This window comes from Ascaphus truei, chromosome 2 (genome assembly GCF_040206685.1).
Source record: "Ascaphus truei isolate aAscTru1 chromosome 2, aAscTru1.hap1, whole genome shotgun sequence".
Classification (NCBI taxonomy): Eukaryota; Metazoa; Chordata; class Amphibia; order Anura; family Ascaphidae; genus Ascaphus; species Ascaphus truei.
In genome coordinates, this window is record NC_134484.1 from 126,795,782 (window position 1) to 126,820,092 (window position 24,311).

The following is a 24,311-nucleotide window of genomic DNA, read 5'->3' on the forward strand; positions in this document are numbered from 1 at the left end:
AAGCCCTTTTAGACAGAGGTTAAGTCCCTGTCACAGGCACCAGCAATTCTTGAACCGATAAGCAATGATCCTCAGCTTGAAGAACAGCATTATGTGCAGAAGTCCACGATTCGCAGTTGCTTGAAGAGGAGTCATCGGTGATTAGTTCTTCTTTTCTTTCTTTTAAATCATCATCCTTGCCTTCTTTATCATCTTGGACAGGTACAGGAGGAGATGTTGACACGATGTCTTCTTGCTGTCAAATGAGATGTGACAGGCCTTATATAAGGCCTGTGATGTCATATTTGACAGACACATGGTACATCTACCAATCCGATTGTTGGTTCTACCATGTGATGCCTTCCCTTTCTTGGGGATGTAATGTCATCTTAAAGGGAAGGAAGTATATGGTACCTGATTGGATGGCTTCTCTCCCTTTAAGATGACATCACTCCAAAAAAATGAAATGCATCACATGGCAAATCCACCAATCAGATTGGTGGATTTACCATATGATTCCATCAAGTTTGGTAGAGAAGTTATTCACTGCGAGACTTGATGGAACCTGTCAAATTTGACATCAAATGCCCTATATACTGTACAGTAAGGTTGTTACGTCTCAATTGAAGCAAGAAGACGGCGTGGCAACATCTCCTCCTGGACCTGTTCAAGAAGAGAAAGATGACACAGATGAAGATAAGAATATCTATTCACTAGTGACTCATCGTCAAGCATCTGGGGATTGTGGACTTTTGCACATCATGCTGTTCTTCAAGCTGAGGATCATTGCTTCGTGGGTCAAGAGTTGTTCATGCTGAAGTTGGATGAGGCGGATGATACACATTGATTGATTGTATTTTATTTAATTGTGATTTTTTTTAGGGTGCCCATTGATTGCCAATGTGACTATTTGGACCCCCAATTGAGAACATAGATAACCACAGTGGCAATCAATGGAGGTATCGGCTACTTTTTTTTTTGTATTGTATTTTAATGTTCGTTTTTATTTAATTGTGATTTTTCTTAGGGTGTCCATTGATTGCAAATCTGACTACCTGTGCCCCATGTTGAGGGCATAGATAACCACAATGGCAATTAATGGATGTACACTGGCGACACACTTTATTCGAGCTTGGCTAGTCCCACGAATTCGGGTATACCCGGGTGTATTGAGGTTTGTGACTGTTTTCTGCCCGAGTGCATTGAGTTATTTTCCAAGCAGGGATTGAAGCATTTTATTCCCGCTGGCTGCAATACTGCACAGTATATATATATATATACTGCATTACAATTCATGAATGTATGCCATCTGGTAGACACGCGAAGCATTGCAGCCTATTAAATCCTAATCATTATCATTTAACAGATCAGCCGCCCATCAGCCAGGCATGAACCCAGGCTGGGAAGGCAAATGCAACGGGGCTTGTCAGAGGTGAGGAGTGGCGCATTCCAGGTATCTGCCAGGTACATACCGGGTATTTGCTCGAATAAAGTGTGTCGGTGCAGTATTTGAAGATGGTCTGTTATCTTAGTCAATAAGTCCATGTACAGAATTAATTTGCTCCAGTAATTATTCAGATACAGATATACAGCATCACAGAATCACAGCATCATTCTTTACTGGTCTTACAGCATAGGCATCAGCAAGTTATGAATGAAGAATTAGAAAGCACAAGTTCCAAGTAATTATGACTCAATACACACAAGAGATCACACTTATACCGGATTTCAAGAAATACAGTTAAGTCCATATAAGTACTTGTTTTTCTCAAGTGCAACTGCCATTTCAATATGTTATATTTCACAGATAACATATTCTCTCATTCTGTTATCTATCCTCATTATAATTTTATGAGCACGGCCTTTTCTTGACCTTGTTTTTGCCCTCTTTTTCCCCACATGATGACCTCTATACTTTTCTGCCTTTCTTCCAACTTGTGATTTACAGTATTTCTTCCTAGTCTACATTTAGATTCAGTTCTTATTTATGTAGCCTTAGGCTGCAGTACATCTGCATAGTTTTTCTACATCTCTAATTTTCATGAACTAATTGTGTACTAAGCAGATATATGTGTATCTAGAGACAATATCACGTCCGTATTGTCCAGAATTTTAAATCTTTTCTATATTCAGTATTGGCTACTGTTTTTTTGTATTGTATTTTAATGTTTGTTTTTATTTAATAGTGTTTGTTTTAGGGTGCCCATTGATTGGCAATCTGTGCCCCCTGTTGAGGGCATAGATAATTACAGTGACAATCAATGGATGTATTGGCTAGTGTTTTTTTTGTATTGTCTTTTAATGTTTGTTTTATTTTATTGTGAAAAAAAATGTAAGCCCACAAATGGGCAGAATAATTATTTGCCATATTTGGCTACTAGTGCTTTTGTCCATTTGTGTGTGTGGTGATGGGGGTAGAGGGGACTGAGGTAGTTGCCCCAGGGCGGTTTGGCCACCCAGGTGGGCAGTGGGATGGATTAACCCCTTAATTACCTTAGCGGTTACTAACCGCCAAGGTAATTAAGGGATTACTTCCTAGTACCTAGTTTTTTATTTTACTGTTGGTGCCAATTAAGATGAGGACAAAGATGAGGAAGGCCTTCATTCTAGCAGGTGTAAGTACATCTTTTATTTACAATATGCTTGCTGGCTATTGATTGTTTTTGAATGGGCAGAAGCACTTTTAGTCACAAATGAGCTTTAGCCCATTACTGTGTTTGGTGGTTATGGTTGGAGGGGGGGGGGGATGTTGGGGGTAGAGGGAGTGGGTAGTATGGTGCCCATTTATAGCCACATTGGCAATCTGTGCCCCAGTTTAGGGCATTGATAACCAGAGAAGCAATCAATGGATTAAATAGCTAGTGTTTGTTTTGATTGCAATGTATTTAACTTTATTTGATTGTAAGGTATTTGATTGACTGTATTGAGGGGATGGGTGAAGGGGGTAGTTACCCAGGGGTGGGTGGTTAGGCTTGTCGGGTGGGTAGCGAGTAGTAACCACTAAGGTAATTAAGGGTTAACCCCTCCTGCAACCCTCCCGGGAGGACTAACCCCCCATTCAGGGGCAACTACAGTACAACCTTCACCCATCCCATTAAAACACCAGTAACCCCTCAATTAACTTAGTGTAGTTACCGCTAAAGTGATTAATGTGTTACTGGGGTTTTAATGGTTGGCCCTTTTGTTTGTTCAATGATGGTGAGGACAAAGAAGAGAAGGATGAGGATGGCCTTCATCCTGACAGGGGTAAGTAAAACATTTATTAATGTATTATTTTTTACTGTATGTATGAATGGGCAAAAATGCTAGTGGTCATATTTGTCTACTAGGGCATTTTCCCATTCCTGTGGGGGGAGGGAGAGTGTTTTTTGGGGGGGACGATGACCGGGGGTGGGTGATGGGTGTAGTTCCCCTGGGGTGGGTGGTTAAGCCTCCCATGTGAGTAGCGGGAGGGGTTAACCCCTTAATTACCTTAGTAGTAATAACTGCTAAGTTAATTAAGGGATTAAACCCTCCCACAACACTCCTGGAGCACGTAACTACACACTCTGGGGTAACAACCCCCTTCACTCACCTCCTTTACCCCCAAGAAACTGGGTACTTCTGTTTAACTCCTTCATTACCATAGCACCTAGCCACTAATGTAATGAAGCTATGTTTATTATCATCATTATTATTTTTAAACTCAATTTTTAAAAAAAGTTTTCCAAGGGATGGGGAAAAAGGGAGGGAAGAGAAAACAAATGAGTGGGGGGGGGGGTGGATACATAAATAAAGCAGGGGGGAGGGAGTGAACTGGTACAATTCCAGGGATTAACATCACATTGTAAATTTACATTGCTCTCAGGGGCGGCAGACAAATTATTAACATTATCGCATATTTCAATAAACCCCAAACATTGTGATTGGCTACTTAAACCCCAAACTCAATAGCAGTTCTTAAGAGGTAAGGGTCGATCTGGAGGGACAGGATGCGTGGAGACCAGGTAGCATTCCAGGAACTGAGCATTGCTTATTATAACATTATAGAATGGGAGTTTATATTTGAATTGCCTGAGTATAGGATCCATGGCTGCAAGACCCTTTGAGATTCTAAGTATATATCATTCGTAAGGTTGGACACTTTTTCCATATTGCAAATGAACCAGATCTTATTTTGGTGATAGAGGGGACTACTCCTTGCTTCCATACGGCTGCCAGTTCACATCTCCCTGCTGTAGCAATATGGCATACCTGTAGTAGCTTAATTTCATGTTTTGAAAGACCCTGGCAGGGCCTATTCAGCAGGAAAAGCCTCCACAACCCTTGGGGAAAACTGAAGGGTATCCTGGTTTGAATCTTGGAAGCCTAAGGGGAGTCAAGTACCACCTCATCATAACCTTATAATCATTTTCTTGGGTGGGTACCTCCCCAGTCATCCAGGGAGATGAGGCAGGTGACTGAAGGTCTTGGTCTCAGCTAACACCCTTTCAGGCCTCATCAAGCCCCTCCTGAGGCTCCGTGGCTCTGCGTCGGTCTCGCGATGGCCCCACCTGCTCCCACTCTGGCCCGGGCCCACTCGGACTCTCCTGTCGGCCCCAGGGGGACTCGGTGGCCAGGCCCAACCCACGGAGAAAGTCCTGACCACCCTCCGGGCCCTTCAGGGAGTGTGTTGTTCCCTCGTGTATGACCACAAGCCGGATTTCATGTTTTCGTTGCACCAGAGTAATGGGTTGAAGACCCTGGCATCTCACAAGGGTGGGGGGGGAGAGGTCCTGGAAAATCTGAAGGTGGATGTTCTCATATGAAAGATTGCCTGAGCCTCTTGCCGCAGAGTAAAACGCTTCTTTCACTTTGAAGCAGTGAAATCTTATAATCACATCCCTAGGGGGATCTCCAGGGTGCGGGATTGAGGACAGAGGGCTTGGTGGCACCTATTGAGCAGGAAGGAGGAATCCTCATGGTCGGGGAGGATGTCGGTCAGTCATTTTGAAATGAAGAAAACAGGCTCCAGGACCGCCTCCGGTATACCTCTGATCAGTAAGTTGTTCCTTCAACCTCTATTTTTGGAATTCTCCTGGCATTCTGCAATTTCGGTCATCTTGGCCTGAAGTTGTTCCGTTGCTCGGGCGATTTTATTTTGATGCCGTATAGTTTTGTCTATAGTACCTCTATAGTAATTACAGGGTTCATCCGCCCTCCCCCACTATCCACCCAGAGCGCCTAACCACCCTCCTCTGGGAAACTATCCCCACCCTCCACCCACTGATTGGCACAGTGATAAACTATGGCCATAATATGGCCATGGTTTTCCACTATAGCAATGAATGGGGGAAGCTAAAAAAAACAGGCACAAAATAAAACACATGACATTTAAAAATAAATTAAAAATGCCAATAAACCAATTGATTGGCACAGTGGTACACCATGCCCATATAATATGAGTATGGTTTGCCACTATGGCAGTCAATGGGCAACCTGAAAAAAACAAGCACCCATAATTCAACACATAACAATTAAATAAAAACAAGCATTTACAAAAAAATACATTGCGTGTCTCTGTGCATATCTATAACCTTAAAGGGGTATAGATAAACACATTGGCAGTCAATAGGCAACCTAAAAAAATAATACAAAAAATACAACAAACATACCAAAAATAACATACAATCAATGTTTTTCTTACCTTTGATGTCTTCACCCTCTGATTCTGACTGCAGCAGGAACCTATTGATCCTCGACGCAGTGCTCTCCAAATGCCCTTTTGGGGCTATAGATAAGCACAGTGACAAGCAATATATATTTTTGGGCAAATGTTTTTTAATTTAATTGTTATGTTTTGTATTTTTGGTTCTTATTTTAATGGTTTGTATTTTTAGGACTTATTTTTATTTAATTGTTTTGTATTTTTGGTTTTTGATGTTATTTAATTGTTTTGTATTTTTGTTGATGGTATTTTTTAGGTTGCCCATTGACTGCCATAGTGGCAAACCATGCCCATATTATATGGGCATGGTGTACCACTGTGCCAATCAATTGGTTTATTGGTAAATCTTTATTTTATTGCAATGTTATTTATTTTATTCAATGCTTGTTTTTTCTATGTAGCTTGCCCATTCATTGACATAGTGGCAAACCATGACCATATTATATGGGCATGATGTATAACTGGGCCAAACATTTATTGACAAATGCTTGTTATATTTCAATGTAATATGTATTATGTTGTGCCTGTTTTATTCTAGATTGCCCATTCATTGTCACTATGGCAATCCATGCCCATATTGGTGGCATGGTTTACCACTGTGCCAATCAATGGGTAGTGGGTTTGGGGGTTAACCCCTTAATTACTATAGCAGTTAGTAATCGCTAAGGTGATTAAGGGGTTAGTGGCCAGTAGTTTCTTAAATGTAATGTTGCTGCCAACAGATGATGGTGATAAGGACAGGGAGGAAGATGAGGACCAGCTTCCTCCTGTTAGGGGTAAGTAGAACTCTAATTTACTTTATGCTGGCTAGCTTTATTTTTAATGGTCAAATGAGCTATTATCAATAACTGGTAATTTTGCATATTACTGTACTGTATGTGTTGGGGGGAGGGGTAGGCAGGGGGGTTGCTGTTAGGAGTACGTTGGGTGGGAAGGTTGTTTATTGGTAGGTATTTTTTGAAGTGAAACTTCTTTAGTGGCACCTATTCTGATGGGGTAAAACGGGAGAGATGGGGGACAAATGTGAAACGGAAGTGACGTCACGGCTCCCCCCTCCCCCCCCCCGCATCTACTGTGACATGCGGCGGCGGCGGCGGCGATAGCCGCCGGCGCCGCTCCTAACAGCCGCTGCTCCCCCACACACACCCGCTGTGACATGCTGCCCACACACCTGCTGTGACATGCGGCGGCGGCGGCGATAGCCGCCGGCGCCGCTCCTAACGGCCACTGCCATGAGTATAGCAAGATGGCTGCCGCAGAGCTTCCGGTGCTGCGGGTGTAATAAGATGGCGGAAGCCCCGCAAGTACTCCGGCTGAGATAGGAGGAGCCGCTGCTCAGCCTCTCTCCTCCCTCTTCCCTACCTCCGCTTCCCTGTGTCCCGCTGACTAAAGGGCGCCGCTCTCCTCACACGGCCGGCTGCTGTGCCGCTCCTAACGGCCGCCGGTCCCAGCTGCCATTCCCCCCAAACGTGCACTGCCATGCCGCGCATGCGCTGTTCCCCGCGCCCGCTGACATGCCGCGCATGCGGTAGTCATGGTGACGCCACGGCTCTCATAGGGACACTGCAGCCCACACTGCTCCAGGCCCTGATCTCCTGCGGCCTCTCCTCTCCTCCCGGTGCATGCCCGTGACCCTGCAGGCCTCCCCTGGCCGCTGCTTGTGGGATGAGCCGCTGCGGGTCAGTCTCAGGCCTGAGCTCCGGGCAGGAGGTGACTGGTGAGGGCGGGGAGACTTTCACCTCCCTGGGCTGGTACCGGGGCGGGGAGCTGGAGCTGAGCCTCTCCCCATCCCTGCAGGGCGGCAGCTTCTGTGGGGTAGAGCCCGAGGGGCTCCTGTGGTCCCTGCAGCCGTGGACTCCCTTCAGGAGGCTGCTCCGGAGGGATGTGCAGACTAGTCGTCCGGCCGCCTGCTGGTCACGGCCGCCTAGGAGAGGAGCTTCATGCGGAAGGTACACACACTGTCACACACACGAGCACTCAGACACACACTGTCACACACGAGCACTCAGACACACACTGTCACACACGAGCACTCAGACACACACTGTCACACACACGAGCACTCAGACACACACTGTCACACACGAGCACTCAGACACACACTGTCACACACACGAGCACTCAGACACACACTGTCACACACACGAGCACTCAGACACACACTGTCACACACACGAGCGCGCACACTCTCAGCGTCACGCGCGCGCACACTCTCAGCGTCACGCGCGCGCACACTCTCAGCGTCACGCGCGCGCACACTCTCAGCGTCACGCGCGCGCACACTCTCAGCGTCACGCGCGCGCACACTCTCAGCGTCACGCGCGCGCACACTCTCTGCGTCACGCGCGCGCACACTCTCAGCGTCACGCGCGCGCACACTCTGCGTCACGCGCGCGCACACTCTCTGCGTCACGCGCGCGCACACTCTCTGCGTCACGCGCGCGCACACTCTCTGCGTCACGCGCGCGCACACTCTCTGCGTCACGCGCGCGCACACTCTCTGCGTCACGCGCGCGCACATTCTCTGCGTCACGCGCGCGCACACTCTCTGCGTCACGCGCGCGCACACTCTCTGCGTCACGCGCGCGCACACTCTCTGCGTCACGCGCGCGCACACTCTCTGCGTCACGCGCGCGCACACTCTCTGCGTCACGCGCGCGCACACTCTCTGCGTCACGCGCGCGCACACTCTCTGCGTCACGCGCGCGCACACTCTCAGCGTCACGCGCGCGCACACTCTCTGCGTCACGCGCGCGCACACTCTCTGCGTCACGCGCGCGCACACTCCCAGCGTCACGCGCGCGCACACTCTCAGCGTCACGCGCGCGCACACTCTCAGCGTCACGCGCGCGCACACTCTCAGCGTCACGCGCGCACACTCTCAGCGTCACGCGCGCACACTCTCAGCTCTCAGCGTGTCACGCGCACACTCTCAGCGTGTCACGCGCAAACTCTCAGCGTGTCACGCGCACACTCTCAGCGTGTCACGCGCACACTCTCAGCGTGTCACGCGCACACTCTCAGCGTGTCACGCGCACACTCTCAGCGTGTCACGCGCACACTCTCAGCGTGTCACGCGCACACTCTCAGCGTGTCACGCGCACACTCTCAGCGTGTCACGCGCACACTCTCAGCGTGTCACGCGCACACTCTCAGCGTGTCACGCGCACACTCTCAGCGTGTCACGCGCACACTCTCAGCGTGTCACGCGCACACTCTCAGCGTGTCACGCGCACTCTCAGTCACGCACACTCTCAGTCACGCACACTCTCAGTCACGCACACTCTCAGTCACGCACACTCTCAGTCACGCACACTCTCAGTCACGCACACTCTCAGTCACGCACACTCTCAGTCACGCACACTCTCAGTCACGCACACTCTCAGTCACGCACACTCTCAGTCACGCACACTCTCAGTCACGCACACTCTCAGTCACGCACACTCTCAGTCACGCACACTCTCAGTCACGCACACTCTCAGTCACGCACACTCTCAGTCACGCACACTCTCAGTCACGCACACTCTCAGTCAGTCACACGCACATATGAGGAATTCACACTTAGTGCAAATAGCTAATACAGGGGATGTGTGCTGAGCACGCGCATTCTAAGTCAAATTTATTTGCGTTTTGTCAATGAAATTGTATTTTGATTTTTAATTAAAACATCACCAACACAAATACAATTTCTGTGACAAAAGTCAAAGAAGTTTCACTTACTATGCGCGTGCACAGCACACACACCTTTTTTTTTATCTTTATTGGGGGGTACACGGTGTGGGTGAATAGGGGTACTTGGCCCAGGTTGGTTGGTTAGGCATACTGGGTGGGTAGTGGGAGGGGTTAACCCCATTATTACCATAGCGGTTACCACCGCTTTGGTAATGAAGGGGTTAACTCCTCTTGCAACCTTCCTGAAAGGCTTAACCACCCACCCTGGGCCAAGTACCCCCATTCGCCCACCCCCTGTACCCTCAATAAACCAGATACTGCGCCTTAACCCCGTCATTACCTTCACATCTAGCCACTACGGTAATTAAGTAGTTTTATTTTATTTTTAATAATAGTGTATGGGAGAAGAGAGTCTCTGGAGCTAACCACGTTAATTTTAGCCTCGGGGACCCCCTGCTTCCCGAGTTACAGGACCCGGTATGGGGTGCCTGTATCTCCGCAATGTTTAAATCTTCCGTGTCACATGACCGGGAGATTTAAATTCCCAGGAGACATCAGCACACCATACAGGGGCCTGCAACTCAGGAAGCAGGGGGTCCCAAGGCTGAAATTAATGCGGTTCAGCTTAGAAGACCCCCTGCTCCTGTACACTATTCTTAAAATTCGCATTAAAGCAAAAAATTGTGTTTTTTCTTAGTGAATACAGTGTTGACACACATGTTTTAGAGTGCAGTAAAACAATGCAAAGTTGCTCGCCAATGCACTGATTTTATTGAGGTTTAATGAATAGACCCCATTGTGTCTACATTTTCCATAAGTGATTCCTTTTTTGTTACTGCCTCCTATCAAGTTTTACTTTCATTATGAACCCCACAAGGCTCTATGCTCAGACATCTACATTTCTTCTGTTTGTGAACTTATGTAGTTATGTGGTTTCCAGTATCATCTTTATTCTTGTGGTACTCACATCTGTTTCAACTCTGCCCTCTCCCAGGCTAAACAAACCTACTTTTCTTCACTAATCAACATGGACAAGTCTAACCCATGCCGACTCTTCTCTGTCTTTTACTCCCTGCTCAGACCACCCTCAGTTGCTTTTTATTCCTCCTCCGTCTCACCTCAGGACTTTGCTCACTATTTCAAGGAAAAGGTGGAATCCATATGTCAGGACATCCCTCTGTTTCCTCCTCCCTTCTTACACCTCTTTCTAACTCTTCTCCTGCCTTCCTTGACTTTTTTTCCGCGGTCACAGAGTAGGATGTGGCACTGTTGCTCTCCTCTTCTCCTCTACCACTTGCCCCCCTGACCCCCATTCCCTCCCATCTCTTAAAACCTCTTGCTCCTACTATTATCCCTATGCTCACACACATTTCTAATACCTCCCCCTACTCTGGTACCTTGCCCTCCTCCTTCAAACATACAACAGTCATTCCATTACTCGAAAACAGAACCTTACCCTAACTGTCTTTCTAACTATCGACCTGTCTCCCTCCTGCCTTTTGCATCTTATCTCCTTGAAAGTCTTATATTCTCTCGCTTGCTCCATTTTCTAAACACCAATTCTCTCCTAGACCCTCTACAATTTGGCTTGTAAACTGCTCACTTAACTGAAACAGCCCTCACTAAAATAACTAATGACCTCCATGCTGCCAATGACAGTGGTCATTACACTCTGCTCATACAGTACTACTTGACCTCTCTGCAGATACTGTGGGCCACCCTCTTCTAATTCACAGTCACCCTACTCTTGGCATTCATAACAAAGCTCTATCCTGGATCTCCTCTTACCTCTCCCCATCATACTTTCAGCGTCTCTTCTGCTAATACCTCCTCCTCTATCAACCTCTCTGTGGGGGTATCACAGCCCTCTCTCCTTGGACCTCTCCTCTTTTCTCTGTACACACTCTCTCTAGGTGACCTAATCACATATCTTGGGTTCCGATATCACCTCTATGCTGATACACACAAATTACTTTTCGACCCCTGACCTTACACCTGCTGTACAGACCAATGTTTCTGAATGTCTCTCTGCAATATCATCCTGGATGGCCCCACGCCAACAGAAACTTAACATGGCAAAAACAGAGCTCCTCATGCTTCCTCCCAAACCTGGCCCTATTTCCTCCTTCCAAATTACTGTTGGAAGTACTATCATTCACCCAGTAGCCCAAGCACGCTGCCTAAGGGTCACACTCGACTCCAGTCTCACTCCTCTCACATTCAAAACGTATCTAAAATCTGTCGCTTTTCACTCTGTAATATCACAAAGATATGCCTTTCCTCTGTTGCTCGACTGCTAAAACTCTGACACAGGCCCTCATTCTCTCCCATCTCGATTACTGTAACCTCCTGCTGTCCGGCCTGCCTGCCTCTCACCTGTCTCCCTTACAATCTATCCTAAACGCTGCTGCGAGAATCACTCTATTCTTTCCTAAATCTGTCTCGGCATCTCCCTTGCTGAAATCGCTCTCCTGGCTTCCTATCAAATCTTGTTTCACACATTCAATTCTCCTCCTCAGTTTTAAAGCTTTCACTCTTTTGCCCCTCCTTACTCTCAGACCTAATTTGTCGCTATACACCATCCCGACTCTTGCGTTCTGCTCAAGGATGTCTCCTCTCTACCCCCTTTGTATATAAAGCCCTCTACCACCTTAAACCTTTCTCACTGACTGCCCAACACCTCTTCCCCTCAATACCCGACTAGCACCCTCTCTATCCACCTTTAAGACACACCATGAAACACACCTACTTGACGAAGCATATGAGTAGCCATGTGGCTAACACTATACACATGACACAAAGCTTGGCCCCTTGCAGATGCACTTACCAGTATGCCCTCCTACTGTATTTGTATGTTCCTCCTACCAATTAGATTGTAAGCTCTTTGGAGCAGGGACTCCTTTTCCTAAATGCTACTTTTATGGCTGAAGCACTTATTTCCACGATCAGTTATTTGTATTATTTGTTATTTATATGTACATTAATGGTGCTATATAAATAAAGACATACATACATACATGACGAGATATTTTACTCCTTTTAAACAAATGTACTGTACAGTATTAAGATTATATGTATTTCGAAACGTGTCATTACACATGAATAATAATTACAAAAATTATATATGGCCCTGATGGCATACATTCAAGAGTTCTCAAGGAGTAAAGCTCATTAATAGCCAAACCATTATATTTAATATTCAAGGACATTTCCACAGGCTCAGTACCACAAGATTGGCGTAAAGCAGATGTGGTGCCTATATTTAAAAAGGGAACTAGATCACAACCGGGAAATTACAGACCTGTAAGCCTGACTTCAATAGTAGGAATACTACTTGAAGGTTTAATACGGGATAATATTCAGGAATACCTAATGGAAAACAAAATTATTAGTAATAGTCAGCATGGATTTATGAAGGATAGATCATGCCAAACTACCCTTATTTGTTTCTTTGAGGAGGTAAGTAGGAATTTAGACCAGGGTAATGCAGTTGATGTGGTCTACTTAGATTTTGCAAAGGCTTTTGATACGTACTGGGACCCCTGCTTTTTAACTTGTTTATTAGTGACCTTGAGGTTGGCATTGAGAGCAAAGTCTCCATCTTTGCTGATGATACTAAATTGTGTAAGGTAATAGAATCAGAGCAGTATGTAATTTCTCTTCAGAAGGACTTGGAGAGACTGGAAACGTGGGCAGGTAAATGGCAGATGAGGTTTAATACAGATAAATGTAAGGTTATGCATTTTGGATAAAAGGGATGTGTGTGTGTAAAGAACACACAGAAAGATCCCCACTAGGGCGCACCGCAGGCCTGAGTTACATTAGATCCTGGTCCTATAGTGCGCTAAACATACAACATAGAAATTTTATTTAATCATTATTAAAACTTATTTAAAAACCATAGAAGCTCCTGGTGTCTCCCTAGTGTATGGACTCTAAGTGAGGTAAGGTGTAATGTTTGTCTCTTTTTATGTTCCCCTGTAGCTGATTTTTGACCTCTTGGATAGTATCCTAGGTGAGGTATTAATATACCTTTATATTAACCTAATATTGGTAAGAGGAGATGAGTCAGTGATGTTGTCCTATATATATAGAGACCTGCTAGATCTGTCTGCTCTGTATTGGAGTGGACATACGTAATTACTAGCAGGGAGGAATCATGACTGATATGCTTATACTGTCATGAAATCGAGACATGGTGATATCTAATAGTTGAACATGTTCAGAGAATAAAACATCCAGTGTATAATTAATTTATTGTATACCCACTTCATCCATATATAGTAATAACCCATATAGCCGTACCTGTAGTGTAAATATTTTAGTAGTAGTACATATGGGTGTACCAATAGCTAGTGCAGTGGGATATATCCTTGTATGTACTGCTGATGCCAGGTATGTGGCTAGGTGTTTACTAGTTGGCAGTAATCATGAGGTCTAAAATTATGTCAGTTACGAATGCCAAACTATAACTCAACAGACATAGGGTGTACATATATTGTTCTCATGTGTCACTATTATGGCAATGATGTTTGTGCCTTATGGTGTGTTTGTTGTGACTTTGGTATACTTTAACGGCGTGTCATCTATTGGGACTTTCAAACTAGGTCACATGGTACTGACCGCCCGTGCACTCCCGTCGCTGATTTAGAGACAGGCACTGATGTAGAGTCTGGCTTATGTCTGTGCTCGGTTGCTCAGACCAACACGGTATATACAACTTGGTGAGTACTTTAGCAGTGTGGCTATTAGTAGAACGCGCTGCTGTTTTCATATATTAGTAGCTGGCGGCGAGTCACCATCGCTGGTATAGAGCTCGACACTACAGACAGATCAATGTATGGTCTAACCGGCAGTGCATATCAAGCAGTTAGTTTTATTTAAATATATTCTGACGGCGGGTCATTTGTTAGGACTCGTGACCTTGGTCACGTGGTACTGGCCGTCCGTGTACTCCCGTCGCTGGTTAGAGACCGGCGCTGATATACAATCTGTCTTGTGCCTATGCTTGGTTATTCATATGGTCCTGGTATACATAGCTCGGTGAGTACATGGCGGTATGGATACTAATAGAACGCGATGCTGTTGTGACATAGTAGTAGCTGCCTGCGGGTCACCGTCACTGGTATAGAACTCGGCACTAAAGGAAAATCAATATTTTATTCCCAACTCAGAGTACGAGGCACTAGGGCTGCTTCATCTTATACAACGTAACATTAAAAAACCCGACGTGACGTCCGTTTCATCGCCTACTGCGACTTCATCTGGGGTGGGCGTAGCCGCGTCTCAGTCGGCCCCTTTATACGTGTAAGTTGCTATGGCAACCTAGAGACGCTGTTTCTTATATTGCTACGGTAGTGGTGGCGCAGATGTACTGCAACTAGCAGTGTTAGAGATTGAAAAGCGCAGGTCATAGACCAAAGTACTGGATTTATAATAGTATCATACTGATAACCCACCAGAGATCTCTTAGTGACTTGATAAGTCTTATACTGTATGTCTAGTGGTCTGTTTATCTGTTTAGCTGCAGTGTCCATGTATGAGTGATATTAATCATAAATTTAATCATGATGATAGTATGATGTTACTGGAGGTAGGTGTGGATACAGAAGTGATAACTCCTGATGGTAATAGTTATAGGCATGTTGTGGATGAGAGTTGGTTTTACATGATGTCTCTACACCCTGGTGTATATACAAAGCCTTCATTTAGGCCCACTGGATAATGTGTATTGAGTAGGTATATCCACCTTGCCTCACACTGTAACAGTTTTTATCCCAGTTGCCTTTTCTGATCTGTGGTGTAATGTGTTCGATTCCCTGGAAGGTTAGATTACTACTGTCTCCATCATGTACATAACGTATATGTCTGGAGACTGGGGTGTCTGCTGCATTGCGGATGGAGCCCAGATGTTCTAGGACTCTTTTTCTCAATTCCCGCTTAGTCTTCCCCACATATTTCAGGCCGCAGGAGCAGGCTTACACTTCATATGATCGAGGTAGGCAGTATGATATTATAGGTAGTGGGTGCTCAATAGATAATAACTAAACATTGGGGCATCCTAAGGAATGACCCCATTCTGGGAGGAGAAATTCCAGAAAACCCGAACATAATCTTCAGGAAGGCTTGTAATTTAAAAGACAGATTAGCACCCAGCGCTTTAAAAAGGAAAACCAAACCAGTAAATTAGTTGCAACAGAATAAAGGATTCTATGAATGTAAGACATGCAGAGTATGTCAATTTAAATCCACGAACAAAATAGATTTTTCCTCTAATATTACAGGAGAGGTTTTTAAAGTGGAGTCATGTTTAACATGTAGGTCGGACCATGTGGTGTACCTCCTGGAATGTCCTTGTAAACTACAGTATGTAGGGACGACTGAAAGACCGGTTAGGGTCAGAATTATAGAACACCTCAGCAGCATCAAGAGGCAACTTACCACGCTCAGTCTATCCAACCATTTTATGGAGAAACACCAGGGGGACACTACAGGTCTGACCTACATGGCCATAGAACACATTCCAGGCCACTGGCGCGGGGGGGATCGCAGTTTGGAACTCATTAAGAGAGAATCTTTTTGGATACACAGGTTGCGGACCCTCACCCCAGAGGCCTTAACATGGAAATAGAGATTGCACCATTTCTGTGTATAAGTTATGTTATTTTGCTAATCTTGTCCTTCTTTTTCCTTTCTCCTGTGTTTCCGCAGTTCCTTGTAGGATCATTAGAATCTATGTAGATCAATAGGTCCTTGTTCTTTCTTTTGTGTCCCTGTGGTTAATTCTCCCCCCTTTGCTAATGTATCCCAAAGACATGTGTATAGGGTTAATATGTCCCAAAGATATGTGTATAGTGCGGCGTGCATCTTTTTGCATAGAATTGTATAACATGTCCATGTAATCAATACATTTACATCTTTTGTACTCTTCTGATACCCTCCATGTAGTATTATTATTAATACTACGGCTACCCGCTTTTTGTACTGGCTGGCTCATTCATAATCCCCCTTTTTTTGTACTCTTTTTTTTTTTTTTGTATTCTTTTTTGTATTCTCTTTTTTAATCATTTTTACACATACATTGATTTTATACTAAAGTTTTTTTAGATTTGGTCAAACCCCGATTGTTTTATTTATTGTTCCCTACTCTTTTTCTCTTTTGATCTATATGTACATTAAGTACCAATTTTTGGGATCTAATTACCCAGTCCTGATCCCCATTTTTTATATAAAGATATAAATGCTAATTGATTATCATTGGTAGTGCTCAGTGCAGACTTGATGGAGCAGATGCTTTTTAAAGTTGCTAATTACGTAGGGTATATTAATGTGCTAGGTGGGAGGGGGCGGTACACTCCGGAGGAAGCCACGCATCGGATTGGCGAAATGCGTAGAGTGGTAGCCGCCCACAGGAGGAGAGAAGCAGTTACAGAGACTGCAGACCCCGAATCCGAAACCGGAAATGACATATCGCGAACAACCGGAAGTGACGTGACGCAACTCCCCTTGAGAGAGACCAGGAAGCAGTGAGCTGCTACAGAGGTGCCTCACGTATCGATCGAGAACCGGAGGAGGGGATTGAGCCAGGTGTCAACAGTGACTCTCTTCTATCACAATGTTGTGATATATTCACTATTTGATTGTTCGCATTTCTTAAGTCCTATAAAGTTACGTTTTTTAAGATCAGTCTGCACTATGGATACTTCTTCTTTTTTTCATGCATCACTGTGTTGCTGGGATTGGAGGTCTTCATTTGCTCTGAACCAGAAGCCCGTCTTCTCGTCCACACACTGCTCCCTGTTGCCCTTTTAAAACTAGAATCTTGTGAGTAGGCTGTGCATAGGAGCCAAGATATATTACAGAGTGAATTCACAATTGCTATATTGTCTACACTTAGATTGTGTTTTGTTTTGTTTCCCTTTCATGCTCCCCCTGGATTGCGTACGGAACTGTACTATTGGGGGACCAGAGAAACCAGTCCCTGCCAGCTGGGTTTGAGCAGGGGGTCTTAATTCAATTCATTTTATTACTGTCATGATTTTGTCACATTTATATATCACCGATTTTTGAACCATTTGATTATTAAGTTTATTCACTGCACATTTTAGTGATTATTATTAGTGTTAGCGCCGTTTCTTTTCACTTTAACACAGCACAAAAGAGTAATTAGCCACATTTGGATCATGTTCATCACTGTTGGGGGGGAGTTTTGTTGGGGTAGGGAGGTGGGTGATGGGGATAGTAATCCCGGTGGGTGGTTAGGCCTTCAAGTGGGATTACCATGGCGGCAATTGTTTAGCAATGCTTTACTAGCCAGTAAGGTAGTCAAGGGGGGTAAGTAAGTAATGTATTTTAATATTGTAAATTTGTATTCATTTTTTAGACAGATTACTATAAATTGCCAATGTGGTTATCTAGGCTTGCATTGAGAGGCCCTCGGTAGCCACAGTGACAATCAATGGGTTTACAGTTAAAATGCTTTTTAAAAGTCTTTAATTTTTTTATCTGAATCACTAGAGTTAGATAATGTAATTGAGGAAATAAGACGTGCCTTTTTTTGTCCGGTAGCACTACTAACTCACATTTTCCAGGGTTTGATTATCTCTGCAGAAGTCATCCCACTGTATTGTATCTGTCAAGATTGTTTTGATCCACATTATTTTATTTAAAGAACACAATGCTCTATAACTTAAGTTTGGCAAATAACAATATTTATTACCCGCAAAAATAAAGCAGAATACATACATTTTACAGATATAGCAGATGTTATCACACCTGTTACCAGTTGGTAAAATGCAACAATGTGTGATTAGTTTGCAAAATTGTGAAATGTTGTTGATTGTGGCTCCAGTTGTATTTATGGAGCCATTGTAAATCGTACATTAAATATTGTGGTCGCATTAACACATTATTGTGCAATACATTATCTCCAATGTATAGTGACATTGAATAAATAGTGTTTTTCATTTCATTTGACTTCTGTTATAAGCAAATATGAATATCATTGCCTCGCCATAATCTATTCCCTAAGTAATTTTGAAAACTTATTCACTGAGCAAACTGTGGATGTGCCAATTTTCACAAGCAACACATAATTACTTTTAAAAAGAAAAAACTTACTATGAGAATGTAATTTTCATCACAGGTTATGAGTTTTTAAGCTTATGGACTAAAAAATGTTGTTTAACTTGCTAATATTAACTACTTAACTGTGGTATATGGCTACTTGTGTTTTATATATTAGGAAACTTACAGTCATGCGAGGAGTTTGCAAGAGCATTATTGAAAGAACTGTCAGGAAAGGCAGTAGTGTAGGCATAAATAATTTAATCTGATACATGTTTTAAGAAGTGTGTTTTCAGCTGGGCTTTGAAAACAAGAAGTGAAGGTGCTTGAAGGATATTGAGTGGAAGAGAGTTGCATAGGTAGGAAGAGATTGGGGAAACAATTTAAAACGAGAGAGATGTAGAGGTAAAAGGTGCCGAGATTCGATATTTTACAGTTGAGCGTAAAAGAGGTAAGTAGGTGTGTAATGAGAGATGATAGCAGATATATATGGAGGTGCAGAAGAATTTAGGAGGATCATTTATACGGAGATTAATAATTATAAAAATAAATAATAATTAATGGAGATTGTAGAGTTTTAGTAATTATGGGACAGAGGAACGGGTGTCTTTTGGAAATGTTGCCATGGAAGAAACAGCAAGATAGATTTAGAAACAGTGTTTATATGAGGGGATAAAGTGAGGTAGGAATTGAATGACACCACTAGACAGCGCATTTGCTAGGCTTAGTGGATAGAGGTATTATTAACTGTAATGGAAAAGGGAGCAATTGGGACGGATTTGCTGATTTGGGTATGAGAAGCACTGTCCTAGCCATATTATGCATGAGGCAATGAAGGACCATTCAGGCAGAGATGACTGATAGGCATAATAAGCCAGGGTATTTTCCTGGACTGCAATTATAAGGTATGCTGTAGATAAATATAGATGGGTGTCACCAGCATATAGATGTTAGATGATTCTTAAGGAGTTAATTAGGTCACACAGCAAGAACGTATATAGCAAGAAAAGTAGGGAACTTAAAAGCGAGCCTTTTAGGTTATAAACCGACACAGAGATCCATAGAGGTAGGGGAGGAATTGATAAAAGAGACAAAGGCCCAGATAAATCAAAATATGCTAAGGAAAAGTGGAGATGTTATCTCCAAAAATCAGTACATCTTAAAAATGGATAGATTTTTGAAGATAACATCTCCACTTTTCCTTAGCACAGCTTGATTTTTCTGGGCCAATGAAGGAGCGGTGGGAATGGTAGAAGGAAAGCCAGAAGAGTTCAGTGAAGAATGTGGAGAAGAAGAGTGTGGTCCAAAGTATAGAAAGTATAGGAAAGGTCCAGAAGAATCATAAATAAATTATTTACTTGATTAGGCAATATGGAGATCATTAGCTACTTTGGTTAGTCCAGTTTCAGTTGAGTATGCTGTGAGGAAATACGATTGGAAAGGGTCAAATGGGTTATGGATGTTTAGAAAATGAAGTAAGCTTAAAGAAAAATTGGTATTCCATATATATCCAAATTATTTCTTCATAAAATTGTATTTGGTTGATATACTTGTTTAAATTAGTTTATTCTGGTGCCTTTGCCATCGTACAAAATACTCTATATGAAGCATTAGACGTTACTTTAGAATTTACATTCCTCCTGTGAATTTTTAATCATTATATTACCTGGTCACTGTACATTTACAATTTATTTTCACCAATGTTACTAAAAATTACTTAGCAACATGCTACTACAGCAAACCTAAAAATATATACAAAACATGTTATTCTCCTAAAAAAAAAAGTCATGTTACGTACCTGTACCAGTCACTGTTACAAGTAGCAATGTTCTTTAAGATTGTGATTAAGAATGTGCAATAAATGTATGTGTTTGAACAAGTTCATTGGGGAATTGATTTTCCTTTTGTAAATCAAGGTACTGTGTTTTTCTTGTGTCATACTGTAGATATGTATATCCACAGCAGAGGACAATGTTAGCATTGAACCTTTTTTCTGTTGCTGGGGAATATTTTTTTTAAGTCTTTTACCTCCTGTGAGCATTACAATATTTCTATAAAATGCTGAATAGCTTTTGCTATTGACTCAACTGTTCATATATAATTCTATTAGGTAAAAATTGCATGAGAGATTATTATTTTGAGTAAGGAATATTCTTTATTTTCCCTCTATTACTAATTTCTTTTTAGGAAATTATACAATTCAGTAGTCATTAAGTTGAAGATCCCAACAACTGTTTTTTCTGATAAGTAATTTAGGGGCTCATGCAGAGAGCATAGATAAGGAAATAGCGCCATCTTCTGGCGAAAAAACTAGCCAGAAATCCTTAAACTCGGGAGAAAATAGCGCGATTTTTAAAAGTGCCCTGAAAATTTTTCAGAGCTGTAAAACTCACCAAAGTCGTGGCGAGAACCTGAAACTCGCCATGCTAATATAGCGTGGTATTCCAGAAGCTCCGAATCTCTGGAACACGCCAATATGTGCATTAGTATGGCGAGTTTCAAATAGCCAGGAAAAGTTCGCAATTAGCAGTTTTTTGCCGAAATGAGTTAACGACGTTCTCTGCATAACACCTTCACTAACGGCAAATCTGTGGCTATTTTACAGCCATTTCAAACTTTTTTAACGTTCCTCTCTGCATAAGCCCCTTAAACTCTGTGTCAGATTTATTACACTTAAATGAATATCCCCAAACTGCTTGCTTCTTACGTTTCTTACCATTAACAAGCCCCACCAAACGTTTACCAAGAAAGTAATAATCATTTTTAACAGTTTGCCGCATAGACATAACTATTCATAGGTTATCCTCATAAAGAGAATAGTCTGTAGAACACTGGAGCAAAATAAGTTCCTACGTCACAGAGCATACAAATTATCCAACAATAAACTTACAATTGTATTTGATTAATTCACTCCAAAGTCACTTTTTTTCCTCAAACGTTTGCATTACAGTCTATTTAATATTAATGTTTTAATTACAAAATTAGTTAATTGGCACAAATCTCTTTGGCACCTCTGCTTCTGGAGCAAATTATTATTATTGCACTAATATGGACAAATACAATGCTATTCTCACAGTTTAATGAATACCCTTTGTTTCTTATGATCAATAGTTGAAGGTATTTACACCTATATTATCCCAGGTTCATCACCTTTTGATTTCAGGAGTCTCAATAATACAATTATGAGCCTAACAAATTCTGTATCTCTTTCCCATTTTCCCTTATATATTATCAAAAATGCCCCCAGATCTGAGATGGCGTAAACTACCCTGGTTGTCATAAATTAAAGAAAATTGATCAACAAGCTTCTTACTTATGAATCATTTGCAAAATAATACAAAATGCAGAATGTCATAATATATTTTATTTTTATAGGTCATTAAATCTCTACATTTTTGTCATTAAGCCTTTTGTGGCCACCTCCATCTATTAAGAATTTTTTTTTGTGAGAATTCGAAACTCGACAAACATTTCCGTAGCTTTGACACGTTGTAGTGAAAATATGCATGCATTTTCACAAATATGAGATGAATATTTAGCTGCTGGCTGTAATGTGTAATGCTTCTTCATATATGTTCAGAAATCCTGTTTGCTAAACACAGGCACATTTATCCTTCACCAGCTCCTCTGCAGTTTTAAAACTACTTACAGTGGTGTCATGATAATATCATGAGATATTCAATATTTTTACAAATCTGGCACATTCAAGGTTCATTTTAGTTGCAAGTTGTCTAAAAAATACATGAATGGTTTTTGTTGCCTTGCAAACCATTGACCGGGTCTATTTTTATGTGTTTTTATAGAACTGAGGATATCTCAGGTCAAAACCTGGGTTTAAAGAAATCTGGCATCACAATTGTTCTCTGAAAGTAGAAATATATAGAAACCTTCTAAAGTATCTTGAAAGGGATTCCTGAAAGGGATCTGCAAATACCATGGGGTGTGGCTAAGTATGTATTCCAGAATTGTATGGATTTACTAAATGAAGATATCATTGGTATGACAGCAATTCGTACGAATAACAAATAGATTTTTTGTGATATTTACGATCAGAAGAATTAAATAATGCCAAACATTTCATGCTTATGAGAATGCATATGTGAAAATATCCATTTGTCACTCAACATAGGAGTAAGCTGGTCTTGTTATTTGTGACAAATTCGCCTTAACATATTGATACCAAATATTCTAGGAATAAAGATATAGGACATTTTATCTATCCAGGCAGCTTTTTAAAGTACTTTCTTTTCTTAAGTCGTAAAAGGGCCATTAGATATTGATAAGAGTAGGTTAAGGAACTGCCCAGACAGGTGGGTCTATCCTGTTTGCAAGGCAGAATGGGTGCATTTACAGTAAGCGATGAAAACAAGAAATGTCCAAGCGCATCAATATGTGTATATAAGTGATTATAATTAACTAAATAAAATAGTGAATGAACCACACAGTGAAAAGTTGTGATTAACAAATCCAATGTAGTGTGTATTAACCCTTGTGTATAAGTGATGAAATTTAGACACCACAAACTACAAAGTGTAGTATCAAGAGAAAACTTCCCTTAGAAATGTAGGGTCTGCTGCTGTCTGAATTAAAACTGCGGTCAGGATAACACCAGCTAAACGAGGATACAAAAAAGAAAGCGCAAAACCCTCATAGTGTAGTAATTAAAAAATACAATTTTTATATAAAGGTAATGTATGCACGTACAGAAAGAATAATAAACATTGGCATGTACCTGTAGGTATATTAACCAGTATGGACCAGGTGCTCCCACGACTGCTGCATGGATTCTGCAAAGGCTGGCCACTTAGCTGCTCCGATTTTTCAAGGTGATTCCTCCACCAGATGACTCAGGTATGTAGTAGCTCTTTCACCCCGGATCACTTCACATCCTCATCCGCATATCAATGGAAGGAAGGAAAACAGGAACACCGGCTCTTTAGTGTGGCTCACACCGTCGGACGCCACACCATCCGTCTCCTCGTCCGATCCTCGGGTGTTCCAGCTGAATGCTGTTTCTCTGAGTATTCCTCCGTCGCGAGCAGGGGAGGGAGGCGTTCGCTCACTTTGATTGGCTCAAATGATTGAGTGACGCACAGTGCATCATACGCTCCAGCAGTACACAGCCAGAAATGAAATCAGCAAACCTGCAGCTAATAGGGGCACCTTATGATGGATTATACACCCAAGAAAGTCCAGAAAATAGCTTAAATAAGCTAAGAGGGCCTCATATAATGTTAGGACACCTCACAAAACAAATCCAACATGCTTCATGACACAAAGTCACTTCAGGGATTGTTATGTGGTAACGTATAGGAATCTTGCATTTACCTTTTTATTTTAAGAAATTGTCTGCATTTTTTGTATTGTATAATCTTGTAATAATCTTTTTCTGTAACCTAAGCACTGTACTATTTTTATATATTAAATCTAAAATGTAATAACTATGTCTTTGGTGAAGAGTCTCTATACATGAGCAAACAACATGATATCGGCATGATACCAGTTAAAGACTTTCTGTCAACAAGAAGCCTTCACTATAAAGCACATAATACCTTCATTTGTGACCTCCTCAATTTCACTCTGACAGCGGTGTGCAAACTGGGGGGTGCGCCCCACAGGGGGGCGCAAGATTGTCTACGAGGGCGCGGGGTTTACAGAGGCCCCACGTGCTTCCCAAAGGCACTTAAATTAAGTGCTGGGGATGCGGCAAAGGCCTCTGTAAACTGCACTTACCTTGCTCTTGTTGATGCATGATGCCGCGAGGTCATGGGACGTCACGATGCCACGGCAACGTGACATCATGACGCCAACGCCAGAGCCAAGTTAAGAGGGGGGGCGAAGAGAGGAGAAGAGCCGGCAGAGGGGTGCAGGGAAAAAAGATTGCGCTCCCCTGCTCTAAGACATAATT

General features: G+C 42.7%; 1 long non-coding RNA gene across 1 annotated transcript; it reads left to right on the forward strand.

The window, feature by feature from the left end:
* Positions 1-13,866: 13,866 nt before the first annotated feature.
* On the forward strand, positions 13,867-17,023 carry LOC142488574 (uncharacterized). Its single transcript, XR_012799507.1, has 2 exons — positions 13,867-14,061; positions 16,049-17,023. It is a non-coding gene; the product is annotated as an uncharacterized LOC142488574 (long non-coding RNA).
* The last annotated feature ends 7,288 nt before the right edge of the window (positions 17,024-24,311 follow it).